Raw genomic sequence first — 17,412 nt, forward strand, 5'->3', positions numbered from 1 at the left:
CGCTGGATAGAAAATGCGATTTCTGGAATCTAATATGCTGTTGAATAATAGATTCAATCGGTTGAGTTGAGTTGATTTTGAGTTTAACGTCCCGTTCAGCAGCGAGGCTATATGAGACGTGGACCTACTGATTAACGTAGAATCCGAACCACATGAGCTCCCGCCGGGAATCGAACCAAGGTCTCCCACGCCAAAGGCGCGTACGCTAACCGCTTAGCCACAGAGGAGCTCAGATGCAATCGGCTCTGCTAAGTCTATTCAAACTGGAAGTGGTAGAAGGCAACCGTATACGGTTTCAAAATTAATTGCCATAGAATAAAAGCTTCAATATATAACAGCAAGTTTTTTTTGGAATGGATTGAGGGTGTTAAGGAAATATATCTGTCGTCTGTCTGCTAAAACCAAAAATTATTACTATACTTTTTTTCACATGAAAACCTACTTGAGCGATAGCCAATGATACGAGATATTTCTAGGTACTGTGACAGATATTGACAAAAATCATAGTAGTATGAAATTCCGTGTGTCTATATACTGTCTGTCATCTGCCTCACAATGATGAAAACGTCGCTTCACTGCTATTAAAGGAGCAGGAAACCATCTCAAAGGTATTTAACTTGACATTTGAAAAGATCTTAAGTAATGATTCAATATCAATCTCCGTACAGGAAGAAAACCATAAGGTATATCAAGAAACAGTTTTCTGAAATTGATTCGCCATTCCAAGAATATCTCCCATTTTCTCCGTTTATGCTTTTGTAAAACCGGAAGTATTGGAAATAAACGTTTTACGGTTTCAACACTGTTTACCATAGAAAGAACGCAGTAACAGATAGCGACAAGCGGTTTTCTAGAATTAATTGAGCATCTCAAGGAAATATACCATCTTCACCCCCTCTCTCTCTCTCCATTAAAGCGGAAATTGTAAAGAAATTACTACTACTGCTAGTGTCAGTGTTGATCTGCATTGAGATAAAATTGAAAGTTATGTATGAGAATCGGTTTTCTGTGATCGATTCAAGGTCCCAACGATCTATTGAGTCTTTGACCAATTTAATTCAGAAGTGGTCAAAGTAGACAATTTCTGGTTTTAACGTTAATCTCTATACAACAAAAATGGAAATAGATAGGGAAAATCTGTTTTTTGTATTCTATTCATCGTCCCAAGAATATATTTTTTTCACTCTTACCTCGGCACTAAAGGCGAAACTAGTAAAACCGAATACTACTTGCTGTTTCACTATTGATCTCCATAGGGCAAATACGATAATACATAGAAATTTTTCGTTGTGTATTCAGCTTCCGAAGAATATGTAATATCTAATGTTATTCCTCTATTGTAATCGAAAGCTATATATCTCCTGCAACCAGTTTTAATATTGAATGTTCATAGTTTCAAAGTGTACCGTGTTCACCTTGTGACACGAAATACAGTTGTTGTCTCTACTACAGTATTATATAATTCATTATAGCTCTTTGTCATCACAAGTAGACCACTTGAAGCGAATTTTCATCGTTGCGATTCTCAGCAATTGTATGGTCCTGATATGCGAATTGTCAGCTTTAATACCAACATAAATTGTACTATTTATCCCTTTTTCTCTCCCATTTACTACCACCTCTCCCACAACACAATTTGTTCAGCAGTGATGACCAAACATATTTTTGTCTAAAGTTACGTTCATTTCTTCTCTATTATTCCCTATGGGCTCCGGTGAGCGGGATCCTGGTTTGATTACGCCAAATAAACTTTGTGGTGGACAAACACCGTGTGCGTGGGTTTTCTGGGGTTCGTCAGTTCCCCCCATTTTCATTACACAATTTCATAAACATTACTGACTCATTTGGCCTAGCCGGCATAACTGTGGCACGTAAAAGAGAAAGATTTCGTTTCATTCCTAATCGGCTCTTTGGTGTTACGTTTTGGATAGCTACGGCCGCATAGCTACGGCAAAAAGTTTGGATAATTTTAGTTTCTTTCTTTAGTTTCCTTGTAGCTAAATTACTGTCGTTACAGGCTTCGATGCAGAAAACCTGGATCCGAGAAACATTACTCATATTACTGAATAAACTAAATTAACCAACGCTACTATTACGTATAAGCGCTAACTACAAATAGCTTTAGAACACCACCATACGAAGGCAATCAGACGGCAAGGCGATTCTACAAGAAATACTGTCACTCATGGCGCAAACATAGGTCGAAGGCCTGCATGTCGCAGGTATAATTATCGTTTGCATGAGCTTGTATAAGGATACCGAGTAGTCCCTTCATAAATTGTCAAAAATAAAGAGTCTAGAGGAAAAGGGAATGTCCATTTTTACATTTTTTTTCAGGAAACAATTTTTAAAGTTTAAAACATTTTATTTCGGAAACTGGTTGTGGAAAATGCTTCAGATGTGGTTTACAACTTCTTTATTATATTGGAAACTATCTTACAAAATGTTATGTTCAATGTATATTATTGTAAGTAAAAGAATACCAGAAAACTGACATGAGGTTGGTGTATACTGGGAAAAAACGGGTCTATTGCAGGCAAAATAACGGAGAAAAGAGGCAACTGTTTTTTCAAATTATAAGTAATATTATTAAAAATATGACATCTTTGTTCTCCTTTACTCCGCTAATTACTTCTTTTGGAGTTTCGTATAGAAAGCTTAAGCGTATAGGCTGCATAAGACATTCAAAGCATACAGATGCTACCATTTTTTCCCTAGATAAGCAACTTCCCTTTAAGAAAGAGGAAACGATCTTGTAAATCCCACTAATATTTATGATGTTGGTAATAGCACCCTATTCAAACTGTTCTCAACCGATTTAACCCAGTTTGTTAATGTACAACGAAAATCTTGGAAGTGCAATTTTATCCTCTAATCAATATCAAGTATGGGAAAGTGAAACAAGGAGAGCAAGTGGGGTATAAAGTTTCATTGACTTTGTTGACCTGAGAGTCAACGTCTTATAAACGACTATTTGACATTGCTTACGGAAAGGTGCAGTTGCTTAAGCAAATTTGACGACATTAGAACTTTAAAAATCGGGTTATGGAACAATAGTTATATACTTTAACACATTTAATAATAATTCATTGAATATACCTGTATTACACGCATGCCCATAACAGATCAATATCACGGATGCATAATATGATTTTTACAATCCTGGCCTTCTTTTCATTCGATTTTTCTTCTTATCTCATAGTAATATATATGCTGTCCTTTTCGCATTATTGCAGTGTTATTGAGTTGTTGAGTTGAATTTAGCGCTCTTTCAGCAGCGAGGCTATATGAGACGTGGACCTACTGATTAACATGACTCCGGAGGGAAGTCATGTCCGTAAAACTTAAAAGTTTTGTCGCATCACACTGAGGGAAGAAATGTTACTTACTGTTCCTATTTTTTGTTATCAACAGTCAGAACACGACAAAGTATTACATCGGTTTGTTTTATGCAATATCACTATTTTTTTCCTGTCGTAATTTACCTTACAAGCCGCCTTTAGTAGACACCTTTAACATATTGTGCTCGTATTTTGATAGTTGAACAACTCTAACATACATAGTGCACTAGATAACAAATATATTGAAATTCAAGGTTTTCTTTATTTTTCGATTAGGCAGGTTCGGTTATTAAAATAAATATACATAGGTACTGTCTTCTTGCAAAACGTCACTTCTATGTGTTATAACATCCAATTTAAAATATACAAATTTCTTTTCCTATGATGCAAATACAGAAATATATAAATTTGTATGATTGCAGATAACTACCTGGGATTGAAGAGGTTAAATAGAAAATATCGAAATATTGTGAAACATGGACATATTAAGGCATTAAAGGTACCGAAGAATCGTAATATCGTAATACTGAAAAATACCGAAATATTGAAAAATATTGAAATATTAAAAACATTGGTCTAAAAAAATACTTAAAAAATATCTACAAATCGATATTCGTAATATTGCGCAGCTGTACGTGGGACCTGTCACCGAGGATTTTCTTTTAACCACTGTTCATTTACGGGGAAACCACATCCTCGAGGATGTTTGTTTCCACATCCTCGAGGATGTGGTTTCCCCGTACATTTTGTAGAATTTCATCACTTTGACCGTCACTTAATGTTGTTACTCACGACACACTCAGCATGCTTACGACTTTCACCACGCTAACACCATATATCCGAGCTTTAATAATTTGGCCTCTTTGGAAATTAGTTAATTTATTTTACTTTATGACCGCTTACTCGATACAGGCACACTAATGCCCTACTGAGACTCACAGAATATGTAGTTAGCCCTATCATCCCCACCGGGGACGCGGCAGAATTCCTAAAAGGCACAAGACCTAAACGGCATTAGACTTAAAATGCAGAAGTCCTAAAAATTATTTCGCGGCACAAGTCCTAAATGGCAGAAGTCCTAAAAGACAGAAGTACTAAACGGTAGAAGTCCTAAAAGGCAGAAGTCCTAAAAATCTCTTGTGGCGCTACCATCGCGTCCGTAAGAAGAATACTGTCAATCTGTTAGTCAAAGTTTTAGATATACTGTTTCAAATTACAGAACCTTAGTTCTTACAAGTTATTTGTATAAATACATTTTCTATCGTTCTGAAATAACAAATAAATAAACAAATAAAGCCTATTGTCCTTTCTTGCTCTTACCACGATATATTTCTATGTTGACAAAATTTTAACTTCCTACCAAATGTGATTTCCAAATCTTTCATAACGTCTGTTTTTCTCTATTTCCACTCCATTGACTTCATATTAGTAACATAATATTGTGTATTAGTTATGTACTCCCATGCGCAAAAAAAAAAAAAAAAAAATAAAAAAATAAAATAAAAAAAATGCACGTATACTGTAACTCACGATTTTTCGCAATTATTTCATTTTCCATATGTTTACGGGTAAAATTTAGTTATTAGTAAGTGGAGATAATGGAAAGCAATCCATCTAAGGAGATATTTCCAAAAAATATAATAAAATAATAAAAATATAAGCAAAAAAACAAAATTATGTTCGGTTTTGTGTATACTGGCAATAATGTTTTCGAGGGAATTTTTGGAGTAGCACAGCACGATTGCAGAGGGAATAACAAGATTAGTAGGAGAAGAATTGAATGAAGGAACTGGAAATTGGAGTAAAATATTGCATTTATTGGCTTAAATCTAGGGTGTAAATTGTCTGCCAAATATAAATTAGCTTCTGTAAGCAAGATGTTATAAGGAAATATATAAACAAAGAGAAAAACTATTGTCTTAAGTTTGGAAGTGACATGCTCTATAGCCATGAGCAATTATTTCTGAAGAAAAAGATAGACAACAAAAGAAAATCTGTGTGGTCAAGTTGGTAGAGTGATGGACTAGTAATTCTTATACTGTTTTGACACCAGATCGAATCCCATCCGGTCCTGTTCAATTTTTTTTCTTTACAAAACACTGTAGAAAGTGTATAATTTTTATGTTAATAAAACTGAAACAATACAATTAGGAAATAACTTTTTGTTTCCTCTGATGACGTATTTATTTAGAATTAGTGTACTATTAGTAATACCGATTGCTTTCAGTTTATGGTGTTATATAGCTTCCTTTATCATCCTCTTTTCTTGAAAAAAAAAATTGTCTCCAATAAAGTATGAAAAATATATATAGTCAGAAACAGACATCTTAGTATCAAACGTGATTTATCGTGATGAAATAAACAAGTTTCCCGTTATTAAAAAAGAAAACTATAGAAAATCATTGAATTTGGTCTTAAGATTTTTATTATGCTATATATATTCTTTATAAGACTATACTTTATAAGACAAGATGAGCGATCATACCATCAAATTTAGCTAGTTAGTGAAAGATGTTTTCGGCACAAATATTTTACAGGTTTAGGTGCATGAAACACCAATACGCCATGGTCTTGACCTTCGTTTATTACACATTATTATCCGACATATCATAGCAGGTAAAAAGCAGCATCAATCGGCAAGAAGAACTGCAAGATGTGGTCATAGTCTGTTTTTGATGCTCCGGACTCGATCGCCTAGCACGCTCGTCTATACCTTGACTCATACGTCTATCATTCAGTTCAGGCACATATCCAGCTTTTCTTTTCGGAGGGGGCCCAACACGAATCCTCGTAAGCACTTCGTGTTAATTCTAATGTTTCAAAAATATCAATATTATTATTATTATTATTATTATTATTATTAATAATAATAATAATAATAATAATAATAATAATAATAATAATAATAATAATAATAATAATAATAATAATGCAACAGTTCTGCATTTCTCTTAAACGTTTCTTACTTGTCATTTATGAACCGGTCAACCTTAATTCTAACTCACATGAAATCAAAAAATATTTTCTAGAGACATGTAAGGAAAACTGTCTGCTACGAATATCACATAACAAAAATAGCAAATGGCAATGAGTGTATCGTTCTAATACAGTAATGTTATAAACAGACCGGAAACGAAATTGTAATCCCATTTAAAAGTGTTCTTTAATTCCACCTGGTATCAATGGCATTACGGTATATTCTTACAAGTAACACTTCCCAAGTGTAACACTCCGATTTTGATAAAATTTGACAGGCAGATACTACACATAAAATAAACGAATACATGCTTTTTATTTTCTGCGGTAAAACTGTTTTACAGGGGCAAAAGCACTCATCCAAAATTTGAAAGTTGACGCCCGAAGGACAAAAACAAGTGGACCAAAGTGTACGAAATTATGCACAGATATGGCAGACGTAAAATGAAGGAATACGTGTTTTGTGTTTTCCTAGAAAAACCGGTTAGGTGGGACGCAGACCCCTCCAAACCTTTGATCATGAAATATCAAAAGTGCTAGTAACAATATGAATGATGTGTGTAAAGGACGAAGAATTCCGATGACACTTTGCGTATGGACAATACGCAAAAACTAAACGAATGCCTGTTTTAGGGTACAAAATCCCCCATCCAAAATGATGAAAGTTGACGCCCGAAAGGCAAGAAGAAGTGAACCGAAATGAATGAAATTGTGCACAGATATTGTAGACGAAAAATGAGGGAATATGGGTTCCGTATTTTCCTGAAAAAAAGAAAAACTTTTCGGTGGGACACAGACCCCTCCAAAACTTTGTTCGTGAAATATCAAAAGTGCTAATAACAGTATGTCAGAAGTGCTTAAAGGACATGAAGAATTGGAACGACACATTGTGTAGGGACAATACGCCCCAAAAAAAAGGTTTATTTTCTGCGAAAAATTGGTTTTAGGGGGCAGAATTCCCCACCCAAAATTTTGAAATCGTGCACAGATATTCTAGACGTAAATTGAGGTAATTGTGTTTCGTATTTTCCTGGAAGAAAGCGATTGAGTGGGACACTGACCTTCTAAGCTGTTGATTAGGAAATATCAAAAGTGCAAATAAGTATGTATACATCAGAAGTTCCTAAAGAGTATGGAGAATTGCAACGAAACTTCGTATAAGGACAATTTGCAAAACAATAAATGAAATGCATTTTAATTTGTATTAAAAAACAGTGTTGGGGCCTAGAGCCCCTCCAAAAAAAAAGTTAATATTACCGAAAAAGTGCAGGAAGGAGTGGACCGAAGCAAATGAAATTGTGTGTAGATATTGTATAGACTGTATGTAAAATAAGAACTTTCGTGTTTTAGAGATGTCCCTATCAATTTTGGCACATCAACAGCAAACAGGAAATTAATCGGCACGTGTTTTTGTTTATGCGGAAAAACATTGTAAGGGTTAAAGTTGCCTCGTGAAATACTACAAAATACGCTATACTGTTTGTGCTTGTTGTTGATCTGCCAAATTTGAAGAAATCTGATGGAGACACTTGTGAAACACGAGAGGCTTTATTTTTCATATCCAATATTTACAGACAATTTCATTCGCTTCGGTCCAATCCTTCCGACACTCAACGCCTCGATCCACTCAAAAGGTTCTTTTTTCTCTTTTCAGGAAAATACGAAGCACGTATTTCCTCATCTTACCTCTACAACATTTGTGAACAAGTTCATTCAGTTCGGTACATTTTTTCTTGCCTTTCTTGCGTCAAATTTCAAAATTCATGGGGAGACCTTTTGTCCTCTAAAACCGTTTTTTTCGCAGGAAATAAAAAAGCCGAATTTGTTTATTTTTTGCTTATTGTCCTAACACAAAGTTTTGTTCCAATTCTTCATGCAAATTTAGGCACTTCTGACATACTGTTATTAGCACTTTTGATATTTCATGATCAAAGGTTTGGAGGGATCTGTGCCCCACCTAACCGTTTTTCCAGGAAAATACAAAACACGTATTCCCTAATTTTATGTCCGCAATATCTGTTCACAATTTCGTTCACTTTGGTCCACTTGTTTTTGCCTTTCGAGCGTCAACTTTCAAATTTTTGGTGAGGGCTTTTGCCCCCTAAAACCGTTTTTCAGCAAAATTAAAAAAGCACTTATTTGTTTATTTTATGTATAGTATCTACCTGCCAAATTTTATCAAAATCGGAGTGTTACACTTGGGAAGTGTTACTTGTTAGAATTATAACAACAACGCATTGTCCACAGTTTGGACACTGAGTCAAAGTAATCTGACATAAAAAAAAACCTCAAAAGGGAAAAAGTAGGTTTATTAAAAAAGTGCTTGAGGTTTGGTAAGGAACAGCTTCCAGGACCTCACGCTGGATACGTCACTGAGTCAATGCATTGTATTTGTTTCTTGCAAAGATGATAATTAGATGCGTAATGTGTAAAATTATATCATAGTTTGTCTTTTTATAGGTCTTTCCTTAACACATCCATATTATCCGGCGTTCTGCCTGCCTGTTTTATGTCGGATAAGCGAAACTCTACTGTATTTTCAGATAGCATATACACAGGAGCTAGAGGTCGTCACGGGCCGGAATTTTTAGAACGGACCCGGCCCGTCCCCTTTAATTTATAATCTATAGGCATTAGCAGATTAAGGGCGGAGTCAATGAAGCCCAGAGCCCCCAGCTCAGGGGGCTCTTTAAAATCCCTCTCTTTAATACTTACGCTCGCGGTATCGCTAGATTTAAGTCTTTGCATCAGCAGCATTTAACTGTTAATAATGAATGCAATTATTTAATTGTTAATAATGAATTTAACTAAACTAATTATTGTAAACTTGGAACACATTCAAATATTACAGCATAGTTCTCGATAGTTCCATAAGTAATTTCAGAGACCACGGTGTTTCAGTGGTAGAGCGTTCACCTTTGGTGCATGGAGTCCTTGGTTCGATCTATGCTCGCGCCAAGTGAACCTTGTGCTGGACAAGCACTGTGTGCGTGGGTTTTCTCGAGGTTCTCCCGTTTTATCCCACTTTTTTCATTCCACCATTTCATTCATTTCTTATCATCACTGTCTCCTTTAGCCTATCCGGCATAAACGTGGGACGTAAAACTTAAAAAATTTCATTTCAAATCATTTCAATCAAAAAACAGTTGCAGGAAGTATGTAATTTCGAATAAAACAAACTACTATATACAATTCTGAGTATATTATTCCTTTATGACATTCTCGCGAACCTTATTTCTAAATTGAAGGGTAAGAAGACTAAATTTATTCTCTTATTATTATAGATCCATTTCAATTGAAGCAGTTGGAATAGTGGGAAAAAAAATATAAAAAAAAACATACCCTATACTCCAGTGTGCCACAATCGGTATAACGCGCCACGCTGGTGTGTCCAGCAAAGTGAACAGTGTGACGCAAACTTTTTCCTATTATTTGCAAGAATATTTGTCGAGTTCCTGTTATTTATTTATTTATTTATTATTATTATTATTATTATTATTATTATTATTATTATTATTATTATTATTATTATTATTATTAACGATTTTTCCATGGATCAGCTGTCTGTGTACGGTTAAGCAACCACAAGTATCACATTGAAGGAATGAGTGTAATTATTTACTTTAATAGTAATACAAAAGTCTAGTTGCTTGTATATTCTACCGGTAATAACTGCATCCGTCTAGAAAGCTAAGACTAACAACAAAGGGATACCAAGTTGTGACCACACACCGCCCCAAATCGTGGGTGCCCTAAGTTCTCTTCTACGCCTTAGAACAATAAGGGCTGTAGCGTTCAGGGAGAGAGAGAAACAACTTAATTCCATTACAGTTATATGCTTATTAAATGTTAACTTATATTTATCAATTATGTAAGTGATCGTATCGTTTTCTGTTTATTATTATTATTATTATTATTATTATTATTATTATTATTATTATTATTATTGTTATTATTATTATTATATTCTTATTATTGTACATTTCTTAATACGTTGATTCTCATGTGTATGGAATTCCATACACACGGCTGTCCTGTACAGTAGAGCGTGATTATTTTCCATACGCAAACAATGTAGATATTCCAAGTTTGTTGTGTTCGTTCTATAGGTGTGTATGTAATTAGATACATATGGCGTAGAAATCAAAATTTAATGTCCATGCCACGTATATGCAAAACCATAGACAAAGACATTTATGAACAAAGACATTGAGTTTGAGTTTAACGTCTCGTTCAGCAACGAAGCTATATGAGACGTCGGCCTACTGATTAACGTGGACTCCGAACCACGTGAGCTCTCGCCGGGAATCGAAGCCGGGTCTTCCACGTCAAAGACGCGTACGCTAACCACTAAGGAGCTTATGAACAGAGACATTTATGAGCTAAAACAAAGGCGAAAACAAAGATGTGTGATGTGATTTTGAATTTATCGTCCCTTTCAGCAGCGAGGCTATATGAGACGTGGACCTACTGATTAACGTGAAATCCGAACCACATGAGCTCCCGCCGGACGAAAACAAAGACCTTTGGAATTGACAATTGTTTGGACATTCCAGTCGAACCTACGTAATATTAACAACGTTTCTACGATAATTTCGTAACATTGTATTATTTCTTTTGTTGATTAGCTTGCTTAGGCTTATTTAAACACTTTCTTCTTTGCACCGACGTGTCGCATCTCTTGGATGAAGATACACTAGCTCTCACTGGAAATCTAATCCAGAACCAATGCACTTGAACCATTTGACCACAACAAGGCACATTTAAAAAGAAGTTTCGATTTTGTTCGGAAAATTGTGATTAGGTGTAACATTTAAAAATATATTTAAGAAAGGGTACGGAGTAAACGCACTGTACTTTCTCGCTCGAATTTTTTACAGTGACTTATGTTAGGCTGCAACTGTTATTGAAACTTTTATTTGGGAAATTGCGAATAAAATAATGTTTTGGAAAACTTTGCTAGAAAAAACTTCAGGCCCAAAAGTAAAGTACCCATTGGTCATATTTCCGTTAGAAATAACTTGATCCATATGTTAGAATTATAAAGGATATAATTGTATGTGAACTATAAGCAAAAGCGTCTGAGTAATTTCTGAGAAAATTATGCAAAAAGTCACCCCCAAGAATAAATTATCCCTTGTGGATCTTTTCAGTACAAACGAGCTATGCTATATTGTTAGTGTTTTCATAAAACATTTATTTATGAAATACGAATACAATCGCGTGAGTCGTTCTTGAGAAAATCGCAGGGTAAAACTTACTGTCAAAAGTAATATACCATTTCTAGATTTTTCGGATGAGGGAATTATACCATATAGCTAGGTTATTTATGTAACACGTATTTATAAAATATGAACAACAAACATATCCTGAGTTGTTTTTAGGAAGGTCATCGGGAAAAGCTTACCCCCAAAGGTAAACTCTTCTATCTGTAATTTTGACAGTATATCGAGTAATTTTTAAGCAAATCATCGGGAAAAATTTCACTGTCAAAGTAAACTATTTCTTTTGGATTTTTCTTTTCGGAACAAGCGAGTTATACCATATTGTAAGATTATTACAGAAAATATTTTTACTGAAATTAGAACAAATTTGTCTCAGTTATTACTGACACAATTGTCCAAAAAAAATCAACCCTTGAGAAAACCACTTCTTCTGTATGTTATCGGAATAAACTATTTATGCTCTATGTTAGTTTATTAATGAAATATTTCTTTACGAAATATGAACAAAATTGCCTGAGGCGTTAATGGGAAAACCATCTGGGGAAAGCTCACCCTAAGATTAAGCTACTCCTTCCAACGAGTTGTCATATTGTTAGGTAATTAATGATACGTTTATTTATGAAATGTGGTTGAGAAAATTGTTCAAAAAGAACGCATACCATACAGTAAATTACACCATATATATATTTTCAGAAAAATTATTCATATGTGGTGGAGATTTGTTAATAAAATATATATTTATCAAAAGTAAATAAAATCGTCACAGCTTTTTTTATTTGAGAAAATTGAATTATTTTAAATTTTAATCCTTCAGTAAATTACCATTGCTTTTAGGTGTCGAAGGACATAAAATTCGAAAGATATTATGTTATTAAAACGTTATGTCTAGAATTCGGTGTAGATACGTTGAACAGTATGGCCTCTATTTGAGTGCGTGTAAAAGCGTGACGAACCGAGAGACAAATAGATGGACAGACATCGAAAAATCATTTTTTTTTCTATATGTAGGAGCCATGTAACTTGAATTTATTGAAATCTGGTATTCGGTTTTCATAACTATCACCACACTTTCTTCTTTCGTCGCTGGAATGTGAAAACGAATAGGCCTACACCGACACGTAATGTGATAATTTGTAATCCCAAAAATTTAATTTGTTATGTTTAATGTGTGGTTACTCTAGGAAAAAAAACTTATGCATGTTACATCATTTTATTATCAGTTTTTCACGCTACTGTATAGTTCGGTATTAGCGATTAGCGGTACTGTATAGCGATTATAGTGAATATTCATAGCATCTTTTGGAAGCTTTCGCGTTCCTCACAAAGAGAGCTGTAAAATTTAGTTTTGTTTAAAGAAAGCACTCTTGATTTTTTTTCACACAGACTTGCATTTGCTGAGTAGGGGTAGGACCAAAAGGTAGTTCAACCCTTTAGGTCCAAATTGAGCCATCTGGCATCGAGTTAATGCTATTTATTGCTTCATTAGAGGGGTGTTTGCTATTTATGAGTGTTTTTTATGTTATTTATTGAGTGGAAAATATGTGTTTATTGACAATTTATGGCTGTGAAAGTTAAAATTCGTAGAAAATACAATTTGACTGAAGGTTATCTTGAAAATAAAACTTTATTATTGTTTTTGGTACGTTGTTTCATCATTTATTATGGCCAATATGTGAAACGATGTTGGAAAAAATCCTTGACACCTGAATTCTCAGAACTTACAATTTACTCAAGGTTTTTGAGAGTTGATGCAAGGCCAAGTAAAGCTTTAGTATTGGCTATATACGAATTCTTTGAAGAATTCTTTGAAGATTTACCCATCGTCATAAATACACCTGTGATTTTGTGTTGGTATTTATGAGATACCGTCCTTCAGCCGAAAGGAGCCGTGAAAAAATTAGGATTCACCGTTAGATACAACCATCAGATTTAATTAGAGAGTGTGACCTTCACATAGATACCAGAGTCCCCCTCAAAAAAGATTTTGGAACACAATTGTGCAATTTAGTTACAGTTTTAAAAAAAGAAAATGTTAGGGATTATTGTCTACTTTTTAGAGAGCTTTGTGTAAATTGCATTCTAGGAATATGAATGTCCTTCAAGAAATTTTTTACTCCCTTACAGAAAAAAAGAAAATAAAACCCAAAGTTGACATTGAACTTTGAAAAGCTTTATGTATTGTCCCCCTTTTACGTAACAGTTAGGTTGTTACATGAATTTGTTTTCCTTGAGTTTTTGTAAAGATTGTATTGAAACGAAACTTAAAAACATTCTTTCTTTTATTGCTTATGACTGTTGTAAAGAGATCCTCGCCGAAACACATGTTGCAACGGAAGGGACGGAGGGGTGAACTGAGTTGCCCAAACTTGTTTTGGCGGGAAGACCTGTTTATAAAATTGTTATTGTGAATGAATGAATATTAACTCCTATGATTAAAAAATGTATATGCAACGTGTAATGCCCATGATGTATGACGAAATCATTTTTGATTTGTAAATATTGTGCCGTATGGTTATATCACTTAGGTTAACTTATAACAGTTTACTTTGTGCTAACTATCCCCTTATAATAAATAAAATGTTGGAATGAAGAAAGTGAGAGGAAAACTCACGAGCAAGGTGTTTGCTCACTACAAATTTACTTGATTGGAAATCGAACCAAGATATCTTAAGCAGTGGAGATGTGGATTGTAGCAGCAATGCACTAAATACTTAGAAAATGTTTAAATAATTTGTGACACCTAGGATTTCCCAACTAACAGAGAACAAGACTTTTTACTGTGGTACTAGCCCTTAGAAAGTGAGAGGAATCTTTACTGAGATATTATTGATTGACACTTGTTTATGTTGAGTTTAGTAAAATGGTTTTGACGAGGATATAAACCAAGAACCTCATATACTAGAGACCTCTTTACCACTGAGACTATATGAATTTATTAAGTTTATTGTCAGAGAATTATTCTGTTAGACTAATTTATATGAATGCATTTTTGTCGTAATATTCCCTTTATGAAAAAAATAGTGGAATGAGGAAGTGGGAGGAAACGGGTAACTTTAAGAAGACTTATGAACTTGATGGTGATTAGATCAATTTATAGAATATACTTTTTGTTATAAGAACACTAAAAAATAATTTGACTAAGCTTTGCATGAGAAAATCCACCAGCAGAGGTAGATGCTCTACCATTGAACTAGTTTGTACCATTATTAATTATATTAATTGGGTTCCGCATGAGCCGATTGGTACATATTTTTTATAACTAGATTTGAGTTGTGTTGATTTTAGATTAGTGTGTCTTTTAGCAGCACAGCTATATGAGACGTGGACTTATTGATTAACGTGAAATCCGAGCCTAACACACCAAAGGCAACTGTTGGGAATTGTGTTGAGTTATTTTGATTTTAGATTACTGTGTCTTTTAGCAGTGCGGGTATATGAGACATGGACTTATTGATTAACGTAGAATCCGAACTATATACCTCCGCCGGGAATTGAGTTGAGTTGATTTTCAGATTAGTGTGTCTTTTAGGAGCACAGCTATATGAGACGTGAACCTACAGGTTTTAACGTGGAATCCGCGCCACATGACCTTTCGCCGGGAATTGAACCCGGTTTCCTACGCCAAAGGCACCCACCGGGAATTGAATTGGAAACGTTACATAAACTATTGAAAATGAACTTAGGACCACATGTATTAAAGGCAAGCATGATGTTATCAAATAATTATTACTATTGTAATTTTGTAACACATAATGCTTCTACAAGAAGAGTGCGGAGCAAAATTGTGTGACATACGGTAAAATACAAAAACAGTTTAAGGTTTATCGAATTTATATTTTGTAGACTAGGTTTTAATTACTGGTAAGATGTAAGGAAAAATAAGTGTTGAATGCATGGACATGTATGGCATGTGTACAGTAAATGCAATACAATGTTTGTTATGAAATTGATTAAAAATACATACTTGGTGAGGTTCTTAGAACACAATTAATTGCCATACTTTAATGAACTTTAGTTACACAAATACTAATTATATAATGAGAGAAAAAATACTCACAGAATCTATAAAACCCGATGATAGACTATTGGGCGTCTTATTGCAGTTTGAAGGACAGGATTTCTTACCCTCGGAGTAAGAAGGAAGGTGGGATTGCTTCTTTTTCTTTTTCTTTTTCTTTTTTTTAAATGTTGTTTGCAACCATCCCGTTATTGCTATGAGGGGTTATCGACCATATAGAATTCCAGAGAGAGAGAAAAAAGTGGTTTACAATCTTTTAGAGGAGCCTTTTTTATTATTGTTGTATGGAATTGTGAAAATTGGCGTGGGTTTCTTCTGATCAATATAAAAACTGAATTTTGAAGATCTCTGTCATTTCAAGTTAGCTGAATAGAGTGTGATCGCTGTTCTTGCTTCAAAGTTGTTTTTTTTTTCATCGGCGCTACTTCATCTGTTCTTATATTTGAAAAGGTAAGTGGACTTCTGTTTTCTTAAATATATTCAGATAAAAATTCATTTTCATTAATTGATTACAAGATATGAAACATTTTTAATATTATTATTATTGGAATATTATCTTAGAGTAATTTTGTTGATTGTATGAATTCATTTAGAAATCATTAACTTCTTTTTGTTTCATATCATATTTATTTTACCAAATACATGCAAGCTGACTTATAGTATCCTGAAAACATGGCATTTTGAGAAAGAATTGGATTTTTGTTCTTAATTTCTTAGACTTAGCTCATTGAAATGAAAAAATTTCTTCATTTTCGGAAAGGATTAATTTTATAATAAATATTCATTTGATTTTTCTTAGCACTGATTATTTTTGTAATAGAAAAAAATCAAATATATTAATTCATTTTTTCTTTCTTTTTAGATTATACCATTTTTTTAGTACGAACCACGTTCCAGAAAGAATTACCAGGTAAGAAAATAATATATTTCTTATTATTATATAATATGTAATGTTGAAGGCATACGACTATTTATTTTTCATGGAAGACCACAGAATGAAATCATTTATTAGTTGGTTATTAACCGTATCTAGAATACATATTGCTTTTAAAGTTTAATTGAAAACAAACATTCATTATCATTATTATAGGTATTTTGCCTTTATTGATAGGGCACAGCTGAGAAGCTTCCATGCACCACGGTCCTCCGCTAACCTCTTCGTCTTTACGTATGATCTTTTTGTTTTAATATCATCCATTAATTGTAGTCTTCTTCGCCCCCTCCCTCTCTTTCCGTTATCATACCGTCTAGGATATCACTCATGATAGATTATTTTCTTAGGCAATGTCACATCCAATTTCTCTTCCTCTTACTAATAATGTCTAAAAAATGTTCTTTTTCACGCACCATTTCTAACATCCTGTTATTTCTTTTTCTGCTTTACCCAACTAATTCTTACCATTTTTCTCCACACCTACATTTTTTCCCACTTAGGAAAGCGTAACAAGCATTAGGAAAACGTAAATTACAAATAGTAGACATTAAATACATGTTTTTAGCTATGAAATGAAATCAGTGCCGAGCTTTTACGTATTAGTTGAATTGATATTTTATATTTGGACTGATCGGAAGACAAACGGTGTATTATTAAACCATGTTTTATATACGAACACATTTATAAAAAATATTGAGTTATCGAGTTAATAGCCTTTTCACAACTAGACTATATGAGACGGGGACCTCAAGTGAAATCTAACTTTTTCTCGTGAACCACGTTAGGATTTTTTTATGTTAACAACAAGTAAAATAACTATGTACGGTTTTTGCGCAATAACTAGTGTAGGGCCTATATGAGAAGGGGTTCTAGTGATTAACATCGAATCTGAACTATATGGCTTTGCCGAGAATTGAA

This window comes from Thermobia domestica, chromosome 1 (genome assembly GCF_964235325.1).
Source record: "Thermobia domestica chromosome 1, izTheDome1.hap1.1, whole genome shotgun sequence".
NCBI classification, from domain to species: Eukaryota; Metazoa; Arthropoda; class Insecta; order Zygentoma; family Lepismatidae; genus Thermobia; species Thermobia domestica.